Raw genomic sequence first — 11,617 nt, 5'->3', positions numbered from 1 at the left:
GCCTTGACTAGTTTTATTCTGGCTTAATTTAAAACACTGAGGGAGACCTCAGGTTTTTTGTTTTGTTTTTATATTACTACATGAAAGAAACACATTTTGATACAGGATATCTGGTACTAAACTAGGTGAAAATAAATATCAGTTTACAAGCCTTGCTTTCAGACAGTGTTGCACTTCCTTGATCACCTGGGGGTGAAATTGTCCCCTCCCCTTGAACGGCTTCTTTCACAGTAATTTAAACTGTATTCTTGTAATCTCATAGTGCTGTATACATCTGTACAAGTAAACCAAAGCAAATGCATGAATTGTATATAATAATTAAAAAAAAAAAAACGATGTTCTCCTTGAAATAAGATAACACGGTGTAATACATTTTCAGCTTTGGAGTGGCTGGTAACGGCTCTCATCTGAAGAGAAGAAAGGACACATTCAGTGCAGCGCTCCCAGCAGAGAAAAGCATTAACGACTCCCTCTGGAAGAGAACAGAGGATAACCGCGCCAGCTAACACCCGGGGAGCGGCTGACGTGTTGGGGGCGTGTTCTTGTCCCTGGGACTGCGAGAGAGGGGTTTAAATCTGCAGAGAAGACTAGTCTAGTCACACAGATTACAACAAACGGTTCTACGAAATGGCCACACGATGGCAGCATTGGATAAGGAATAGTGAGAGCTGCGTTCTGTCTGTCTCCCATGTGAGTTTAATTATTTATTCTTCAAACCAATACTATTTTAATCCACAACAGTGACTGATAAAACAGGTTTTGTACAAAGATTGTTCCGCGGTCTGCAGGTAAGGGAGCTGTGTGGGTGATGGAGTGCGCTGCAGAGTGGATTAACACTCAATCACACAAGGGAATATAAAGAATGCCGTGTTCAGTGCTAACTGTACCATTTAATGTGTGGATAGATTGAAACCACTGAAGCTGTTTTAAAAAAAAAAACAAGCAAAGAAAATGTGCTGAGGCGTTGTTGTGAGTGACTCTGCAGCTGATGCACAGCTCACACACCCTAGTCTCTTATCTTGGAAAGTGCTTTGTAATGGTGCTCCATTATGAAAGGCGCTATATATATTATTATTATTATTATTATTATTATTATTATTATTATTATTATTATTATTATTATTATTATTATTATTATTATTATCAACATTCAGGATTCTTTTGAAATGAATATAGATTAATGGATGACCACAGGCACGAAATAGGGGAGGAGAGGGAAGTAAAGTTGATCCTCTGTTATATCATTAAAAATAATAACTATGTGTCCCATGATTGGGCTACAGCAGTACAATCTGTGACTCTTCAGCTCTGGTTTCTAGCTTTGTTTTGTTTGATGCAATAAAAATGAATAGTGAGGAGTGTCTTGCACACTGTTTCTGGTGCTGGGACTCTGTATCAGCCTACAGGGTTAATAACTAATACTATACTGGACTCTCTCTTTATTAGCTTGTGTTTCTCTTCTTGTCTCAGTGAAATCTGGGTGTCTGTCTGCACATGATTAAGAACATCAGTATTACATTGGGTGATGAGGTTCAAGCTAAAGGTTGTAAAGGACCTCGTCACATATGGTTAGTTTCCAAATGGTCAGATTGCCTGGAAACAGGATCTGAAAAGCTTTTGAATTCCTTTTTAAATTCCCATCACACTTCAGTGAAAGCCAGCTCTGTTCTTGAGTTATTCCGTGCAAAAGTGTCATAAAAGCAAAAGAGAAACACACTTTGAAGAGCTTGTTTGATTTTGCTTTGCAAGGTCTGTAGAATTCGTATTTAAAAATGTAATTTATTTAGTAGGGTTACAGAGTGACATTAACAGACTAACACTGCTCCTGTCACATGGGTGGGATTTAGGTCCACAACGTTTCTGAAACCTGAGAGCTGCTTTTCTGGTGAGCGCTACAATTTGAAAAGACTTTCATACAAAATATTTCTGATTAATATCAATATCACTAATTAATTAGACAGCTACATTTAAACTGGTGTATTTTTAAACAATCATATACCAGTTTGAGAGTAAATCTAAAGAGAGGGTACTGGCTTGAGAACGTACACAACACTTCATAAAGGAAGCTCTAATAAAATCACACTTACAACACGGCTTTATTGTTACACAAACTATTTTACTGCTGTTAGGAAACTGATGCAGCCCCAGCCTAGCCCCTGTTTGCACTGTGTAATACCCGGTCACTTATCAAACTGACTTTGCAGTTTACAACTGGACAACTACTGGGCCTGTGCTAAGAAACCATTTAAAACAACACAGGCACAGAAGAGCTGATACTGTCAGACCTGGACAGGTTTATGTGGAGAGAAAGGTACGGCAGGAATAATCTAGATGCATTTATAAATACTGCATCAGATCACACAGCTGCGCAGGGGGTGCCACCCACATCTTAAAAGAAAAAAAAAGCAGAATGAGAGAGGCAAATTCTGTAGTTCAGGAAGAAGGAGCAGAGCGATAGAGCGATCAGAATGACGAGTTTTCAATTGACTTGAATACTCATTTTGGAGTGATTTGAATATTCATTTTGAATGGATCTGAATACTCATTTTGTAGTGAATTATACCTGATGTTCCAGGGACATCCTCTTGTGTTTCCACTCCAACACTATCACTATCAATAGCATCTTCCACTGCTGGAAACACATTTGGTATCCTTGACTTTATTAGGCTGTAAATCTGGGGCAGAGGTTGTGCAGGCTCACCAGATGAATGCTGCTGGCATTGTTTTGTAACAGCACTGTGTGACTCTGCTCTCAGCCTCTTGCACAGATAGTGGTGTAGAGCACAGCATTTATGGAAATCTGTTAAAGACAATGTAGTTCTGGGATTTTAAAATGGCATCAGAACTACATTTCCCAGTGCCCACTGCTCCTACTGAAGCCAGCAATGAAAACCATGTAGGTCAATTGCAACGGAATTGTGGCTTTAGTGCAGAGCTGCAGACTAAGCTGCGGAGCAGCTAATCATAATCTACTTCAAACAAAAGATGCAGGCATTGCTGCTAAAATTCCCATTTCCAAGTATTGAAAATGCCTGTTCTGTCTTCTATTCCTGATTCTGCAGTTTATAAATCCTTGACCCTTGACAATACACTGAACATCATTTAAAACAGGCAGCAAAGCATTTTCAATATAGATTTTTCTTTAGTAGTCTCGTTGTCAATCAACAAATTGATATTAATTAATTAATTGATATTAGAGTACCCAAGAGAGCGAGGGCAGTATTAAACACATCCTGAGCAGAAATCACCTCATTGAGAAACAATGGTATGCAGCCCATTCCATTCCTAAAAGCTCTCTGGTTCCCCCTGCTGGAAGCAGTATTGCTTTTACACTTCAAACTGCCCTCATGATAACTGTGGTACACTGTGCTGTGTCTTGAGGTAGCGCAGATTCATCGTGTTCTCCTTCAGCTACTTTAGAAGCTAAAGAAAGAAAGAGAAGAGAGACAAAGGTTATTGTACAGCATTCTTCTACTGTTCTGCAAGGCTTCATGTCATAACCATGACAACTAAAGCACGGTTCTCCCCAGGCCTTTTCAGCTGTGCAGGCTGCCTGGCGAAGTGGCTGTCGCCGCCTGGCTGAAAAAACCCAATCTGCCTGTCTTGCAGATGCTACTGTGCCTTTAACAATAATGACTGATTGTGCTTCCAGCAGACTAGATCACTTGCACGTTGCTGGGTGAAAAAAAAATAAAAAAATCTTGGAACCACATGACAGCTGTGTTACGTCTTGACAGAACATTTAACCAATCAGAAAATTGAAGGGGTGGGTTTTCTGTGTTAAGCATTCAAGAGGCTAAAACATTAGACTACTAAAAAAAATAACTGATCAAAGCAAAAATAGTGACAATGAATGCAGGGTTTTCAAAATAAGCCGATGATCGGCGGAATCTACCGCCTAATACTATATTTGTGCTACTTTATTAAAAATATTAAGATTTTTTGGTATTCACAAAAGATTTGTCTTATTGCTGTACTGTAAGGTGATATACATATGCACCAAATCAAAATAAAAAGTGTATTCCTTTTGTTGTGATATCGTAAAAATATGTACAGAGGTGCTTGTGAGTAATATTGTGGGTTCATGTTTAGAGGCTGTACGCCTTTAAGAAGAAAGGCATATAGGGATACCAGCGGAACAATTGTTAGCTATATATACATTATAAATGCTTAAGTGCAGCGGTGCTGGATTATTACACTCTGGCCACCATCATAACTGTTGCATGAAACCGAACGTGTGGGACTACTGTTTGTAAACAAATGGTTAAAATGAAAAACTGCATTTAAAAATAAAATAGAAAAACTAAAAGAGACGCGTAGTAACAAGGGAAAAGTGAAAAACTACAACAGACGCGCATTAACAAGTGAAAAGTAATAAACTATAATAGACGCGCATTAACAAGTGAAAAGTAATAAACTATAATAGACACACATTAACAAGGGAAAAGTGAAATATAAGGTTATGTCATGAAGAAACACCAACGCTTCGTCCCAGTGTTGGGTCTGTGTGTTGAAAACAAGCCAATGAGCAGTTCAGCTATTGGCTGCTTGAGATGAGGCGGATTCGTTTACCAGCTAGTGTCCCTCAAGTGTCAGTCACAGCAAGAATGATGTCAGCATGTCATGATGTGGAAAATGAAAATCCACCTGCTTTTATACCGTTTAAACTGGGATATTGAAAAATCCTGACTCTGTTCAACCAAGTTATTAACTACCTGCATGGTGATAGTACTGCTATTAATGGAATATTTTAATTAGTTTTTTGATGATTAGTATTTGCTGAGCTAGGGGATCTTGTACTTTTGCAGACACTACAGGACCCTGAGCTGGGAATCAGGCTGGATCCAACATTCCTTCTAAAGTACTTGTGCTAGAGGGGTGAGCAATGTCTTTAATTAAAGCTGAAATTAATTTTTCAAATTTGAAAGAATGAAGAAGAACATCTAACCCTTGCACCCTACCCACAATGCCATGGTTCATACTTTTGCAATGAGCAAATATTTATTTCAACTCCTATCAACATTCTGTGTTGGCTGCTTTGATCAGAGATTGTATCAAAATAACCCCTCCTGCTGCTGTGTTCAATAATGTGCAGCTTGCATTTCAAGTGACTGTTCCTCAGTTATTTCGTATAGGGGTGAGCTGGTATAATAGTTTGATGGTTTAGGTTCATTCGGGTATTGATCCCATTCCTGTTATTCTACTACAGTCATTGGTTAACACTGTGTTTGTGTTCCTATGAACAAAGTGAAGGAAAGGGCATTTTCATATGAACATCTTTTTATTCTACATCCTGTACAAAACAAGACAGCCCTGCTGGGCTTTCTCAGCTGCTGTACCTCACTGGAGCATTGCATCCACTTCTACCTCCCTGTCAATCACCATCATGAGCGCCGCTCTGTTCCAATGCAAACATCCATTTCTCTACTGCAAACAGGCTTAGAAACCAAGCAGGGAGCCTTGCACTCTCAGCACAGGGTCTCAGGAATGGCTTTTTGTTAACTGTGACAAAGTGCCCACCCCTGTGTATATTATCTGTAATATGTTGCGTGTGGTGAGTTCAATGTTGGTGTATAGACATTGGTACACAGAATATAAACAGGTCTGTGTAACACGAGTGTTTAAAATGTATATTTGTATTTAGGCACGAGGATTGCACAGCACTTCACCTGCAAGTAAAATGTAATAATATGTGAGCATGGGGAATTGCACTTTATTAATTCACATGCAGTTATACCGAGACTCCAACTGAATGACTGATTAGCAGTCGAGTCTCCGTACAGCTGCATAAAAGCAGCATGTTTTCACCCACTCTGGGTTGTGTGTTCGGTGAGTGGAGAACGGGAGAGAGAGTAGGAGAGTTATAATTTCAATTGCTATTGCGTGCTGGTGGCACCAGCATGATACTTGTTTATTTAACTCCCTGTGTTTGTTTGTTGATCTGCTCACCGTTTGTAAAGTGTTAGTCCGTTTTTGTTTGTCTTTTTATTTTGGCGAATGTGCCGTGTCCTGTGTGTTTCGTGTTTAAACCTTTTTATTTACAATAAACCGGCGCAAGCAAGCCTCTCATCATTTCACATTCATCTGTTCTGTCTTTGTGTATTTCATTCCTTCCTGGTTCTGATGTCACCCACTCGGCCGTCTCTGTGACATGACTCACACTGTATTGTGATAACAGTTTGGATGGAAACTGTCAACACAGAATACAAGTTTCAATGTGTCAGACACAATGAGCAGACAAGGGGCTGCAGCAGGATAAACTGCTTATTCTCAAAGAAGCTTCATTTAAACAAGTGATTTACACAACTCTCACTTTTCAAAGTGTAGCAATATGTTTTTTGTACAAACTCCACCTGTGTAATAATCATTAGTAACAACACTGGAAGCTTGCTTGTGCAGTGTCCTGTGAACTGTAGATATAAATCCAATCACATTCTGTAGTATTATAATCCATTTGTGATGGTGTTGCTATCCCTACTGCATGCATCCTGTGCAAACTCATAAATAATAACACGGATTAGTAAATGAACGAGCTGCGTTTGTACCAAAGACACACCCAGCACTGGAGCTGAATACAGTGAAACCATGTATCTAAAAACAGATCTGCTGGCAAACACAAAAACATGATGTGAGGCTGTGTGTTCATATTAGGGCAACAATCATTAATCTAACCCTCTGCAATATGGGCTGTGACTGTCTCAGTGGGACTCTATACAAGGCATCGCTTTACCAGAACGATACCATTTCAGCATCTCTAAACACAGACTGGTTACCAGTGTAGTGCTTTCTTAGTTTCTAGAATAGCTATTTAAATATGAATTAGACTAGGCTAGATGCACTACGTCCTTATAGTCTATAAAATAACACAAAGCCTCAATTAGACTCCTTATAACCAATATTAAGACAGAGCTGTGCTATTAACCGCGCTTAAAATCAACAGACACTTTAAAACGTGTCTTAAGAGAAATGCCAACAAATATCTTTCCAGTAGAAGGTGGTTTGAGGTGTTGGATTGTCCGATCAATACCACACAATAAAACCAATCTTACCCTGAAATATGAAAGCCTGTACAATGTCTGTATCTGCAGTGTTTATACACCCTCGCACGGCTCTCAGCTCTCTGATATTTCCAATCTCAGCTTCAGACTTTCATTCTCTCTCTTCAATCCAGTCATTTCCACTCGGAACTCAGTGAATTTCACACAGGATGGAGTCTCAGCCGCTTTCACTGCGCGCTTGACAGGAGAGACGAGCTGCTCTTGAAAGAACGACACGGAGACACTGACCTCCATCTGCACTGGTTTTAGTGGGAGACTGGTCTAGCGGAATCCTCCTTTCATCCACAAACACTGCTTCGGTTTGTATTTAGTAGATATATTTGTTTTTATCGTAGCCTTCCCATTCAAATATATGCATCACAAACAGACTTTGCAAGTAGCGCCCGTCTTTCAGGATCCCGCGCAGCTCTGCTGGAATTTAGACGCGTTTGTTTCTCAGGAAATAATCTCATTGAAAAGCGACACTTGTCTGCAGAGACTGACGCGCTGCACTCTGTGTGTGAAATTCAACAGAGAAATGCGATTCTTTCCTTTTCCCGGAACTCCGTGCTGGTAATAAACAAACACAAAACTCACAAACTATTAAAAACATTTCAACCCAAACTAAACAGTTTAAACAGCAGGAGCCAGCGTGTTGTAAAATCAGCAGCGCCTGCAGCCGCCTCTCTCTGTCCGGTGCTGAAATGAACGCGTCCCAGCAGAAGGCGTGTCTGGATGAATCGGCGCGTATTCTTGGCTGGCCTCCCTGTGGAAGCGAGGGCGGCTCGACGCGGTTATGAAGCTGGATGGCAGGTTCTCCATGTTGGCTCTTTGCGCGCTGAGTTCTAGGCAATGCTGACACCGCGCCGATCCGAAATGGCGCCAGTTTCCACTGCCTCTGCTTTCTAATGCGCATGCTCAATTCCAAAACCGCTGGGTGCGTCAAATGACAGCGTTCTGCTCGCAGATCCTGTCCAAGTTGGGCAACACAGAGAAAGAGCTTGCAGACATTACAACTACTGTATTGTGAATGAGAAATACCGCTACAGTGATGCTTATGAGATTCATTTTCAAACGATACTAGTAAAACTATGGACGATATTCCATTACAAAATTAAACAAAAATAAATACAGGAAAAAATATCCACCTATTTATTTATTGAAACATTTCTGTATTTATTTATATATGTATTTATTTATTCATGTACTTATTCGTTTATTTCAACATTTATTTATTTATCCCTGTATGCATTTATGTATTTATAATTTTGGCATGGAATATCCTCTATATAAAACTGGATTAATTTCTGTTTAACAAATGTGATCATAAATACTGTAACAGCAAATAAGTAGCTACAGAATGTTCGCATTGCAGAAAGAGATTATTATTAAAACATGACGAGACATCTCTTAGGCTTTATTAATAACCACCAATATTTTATTTCAGTGACAAGTTGCAAGGTTCAACTGTGTAGCTTAGACTGCTTTGGTTGATAATGTACATTCCTCCTTGAATGAGGTCAGTAAAAAGGGGCGGAGCTAGATATTTCAAACAGAATGACTGATATTTTTGTGATACAATACTGAAATGACTGTGTATTTTTACCACAGTATAAAGCATTCTTTAATTATTAGTTTAAACTGCTGCATAATAAAGTGAATGCACAAACACCTTGTGTTTAGTTTTTAACTCTTCAGGTAATTCAATTATTATGTTTAACCCATTTTGATTTTTAAATGATCCCTTCCATCTGCTACTGCACCGCTAATGTGGAAATGTAAAATAAGTTGATGGCTGATCGAAACAATTTTTTTTTTTTTTTTTTTTTTGTAAAACGTAATTCAAAAAAATCCTTCTAAGACTCTTCCTGTTTCTTTAACTTTGTAAATCACTTCCTCACCCAGTTCATTGCTCTCCCTCTGTCTGTCTGTCTGTGTGTGTGTGACAATTTTAGAAAAGCAAACTATGAAGGTATGAAACAGAGACTAACAGAAGTAGATTGGAGTAAAATAGAGAAAACACCCACAGAAGAAGGATGGTTGTTCTTCAAAAATGTAGTACTAGAGGCACAAAACAATTATATCCCTAAAGTAGACAAATTGGTAAATTGCCAAAATGGTTTAATAGATCAATTAAAAAAAATATTCAGCGAAAAAAGGCACTTTACAGAGCATTAAAAAAGGACCAAAAAGAAAGTACACAGAAAGAGTACACAGAACTGCAAACGCAAGTCAAAAAGGAAGTTAGAAAGGCCAAGAGAGAAATAGAAATAAACATTGCTAAGGGAGCTAAAACCAATTCCAAAATGTTTTTCCAATATTACAACAGCAAGAGAACATTCAAAGAGGAGATTAAATGTTTAAGAGATACAAATGGCAAAATCGTAGAGGAAGAAAAAAAAATAACAAATATGTTAAATGATTACTTTTCACAAGTTTTTACAAAGGAAGATACTGACAACATGCCCCACATGTCATCCAGTTCCTGTCCAGTTTTAAATAACTTTAGCATAACTGAGGCAGAAGTGTTAAAGGGACTAGGAGCTCTTAAAATAAACAAATCCCCTGGGCCGGATGAGATCCTCCCAGTAGTACTCAAAGAAATGAAAGAAGTAATTTACAAACCGCTAACCAAGATCATGCTGCAGTCTCTTGACACAGGGGTGGTACCGACAGACTGGAAAATTGCAAACGTAATACCGATCCACAAAAAGGGAAACAAAACTGAACCAGGTAACTACAGACCAGTAAGCCTGACTTCTATTATATGCAAACTTATGGAAACTATAATAAGATCCAAAATGGAAAATTACCTATATGGTAACAGGGTACTGGGAGACAGTCAACATGGTTTTAGGAAAGGGAGATCGTGCCTAACTAACTTGCTTGATTTTTTTGAGGATGCAACATCGATAATGGATAATTGCAAAGCATATGACATGGTTTATTTAGATTTCCAGAAAGCTTTTGACAAAGTCCCGCACAAAAGATTAATTCTCAAACTGAACGCAGTTGGGATTCAAGGAAACACATGTACATGGATTAGGGAGTGGTTAACATGTAGAAAACAGAAAGTACTGATTAGAGGAAAAACCTCAGAATGGAGTGTGGTAACCAACGGTGTACCACAGGGATCAGTATTAGGTCCTCTGCTATTCCTAATCTACACTAATGATTTAGATTCTGGTATAGTAAGCAAACTTGTTAAATTTGCAGATGACACAAAAGTAGGAGGAGTGGCAAACACTGTTGCAGCAGCAAAGGTCATTCAAAATGATCTAGACAAGATTCAGAACTGGGCAGACACATGGCAAATGACATTTAATAGAGAAAAGTGTAAGGTACTGCACGCAGGAAATAAAAATGTACATTATAAATATCATATGGGAGATATTGAAATTGGAGAAGGAATCTATGAAAAAGACCTAGGAGTTTTTGTTGACTCAGAAATGTCTTCATCTAGACAATGTGGGGAAGCTATAAAAAAGGCTAACAAGATGCTCGGATACATTGTGAAAAGTGTTGAATTTAAATCAAGGGAAGTAATGTTAAAACTGTACAATGCACTAGTAAGACCTCATCTTGAATATTGTGTTCAGTTCTGGTCACCTCGCTATAAAAAAGATATTGCTGCTCTAGAAAGAGTGCAAAGAAGAGCGACCAGAATTATTCCGGGCTTAAAAGGCATGTCATATGCAGACAGGCTAAAAGAATTGAATCTGTTCAGTCTTGAACAAAGAAGACTACGTGGCGACCTAATTCAAGCATTCAAAATTCTAAAAGGTATTGACAGTGTCGACCCAAGGGACTTTTTCAGCCTGAAAAAAGAAACAAGGACCAGGGGTCACAAATGGAGTTTAGAAAAAGGGGCATTCAGAACAGAAAATAGGAGACACTTTTTTACACAGAGAATTGTGAGGGTCTGGAATCAACTCCCCAGTAATGTTGTTGAAGCTGACACCCTGGGATCCTTCAAGAAGCTGCTTGATGAGATTTTGGGATCAATAAGCTACTAACAACCAAACGAGCAAGATGGGCCGAATGGCCTCCTCTCGTTTGTAAACTTTCTTATGTTCTTATGTTCTCTGTGTGTGTGTGTGTGTGTGTGTGTGTGTGTGTGTGTGTGTGTGTGTTTGTGTGTGTGTGTGTGTAATCTCCATGCCTGCAATGGTAATGACTAGAGTTCAATCCTAGTGCTCAGGTGTAACCCCTTTTCATTTTCTTTTGTTTAAAATATATTCCGATGCTTCAGTAATTTTAATTGGCTCATCAGAAGTCAATGTAAAGAGTGTGTAAACAGAGCACAATTCTCCTTTTCTGAGGTCAGTCAGCTCTGCGTTCTTTTCTGAGAATGGAATAAGTGTGTTTGGTTAGTGAGAAGAAGTGAAGGCAGGCAGGGTTTAAATTTAGCATGAGTACTGGAATGCAGCCCTGCACCCCCTGTTAAACTGAGTACTGGAATGCAGCCCTGCACCCCCTGTTAAACTGACAAGAGGGGATTCTGAAAAGAGAAGAGTGAGCTGAGCAGCTTGATACCAAACATGCCAGTCAATCATTTGTAGATGAGGGGGTCTGCTCTG

This window comes from Polyodon spathula, chromosome 47, assembly GCF_017654505.1.
Source record: "Polyodon spathula isolate WHYD16114869_AA chromosome 47, ASM1765450v1, whole genome shotgun sequence".
NCBI classification, from domain to species: domain Eukaryota; kingdom Metazoa; phylum Chordata; class Actinopteri; order Acipenseriformes; family Polyodontidae; genus Polyodon; species Polyodon spathula.
This window is presented reverse-complemented; position numbering follows the sequence as displayed.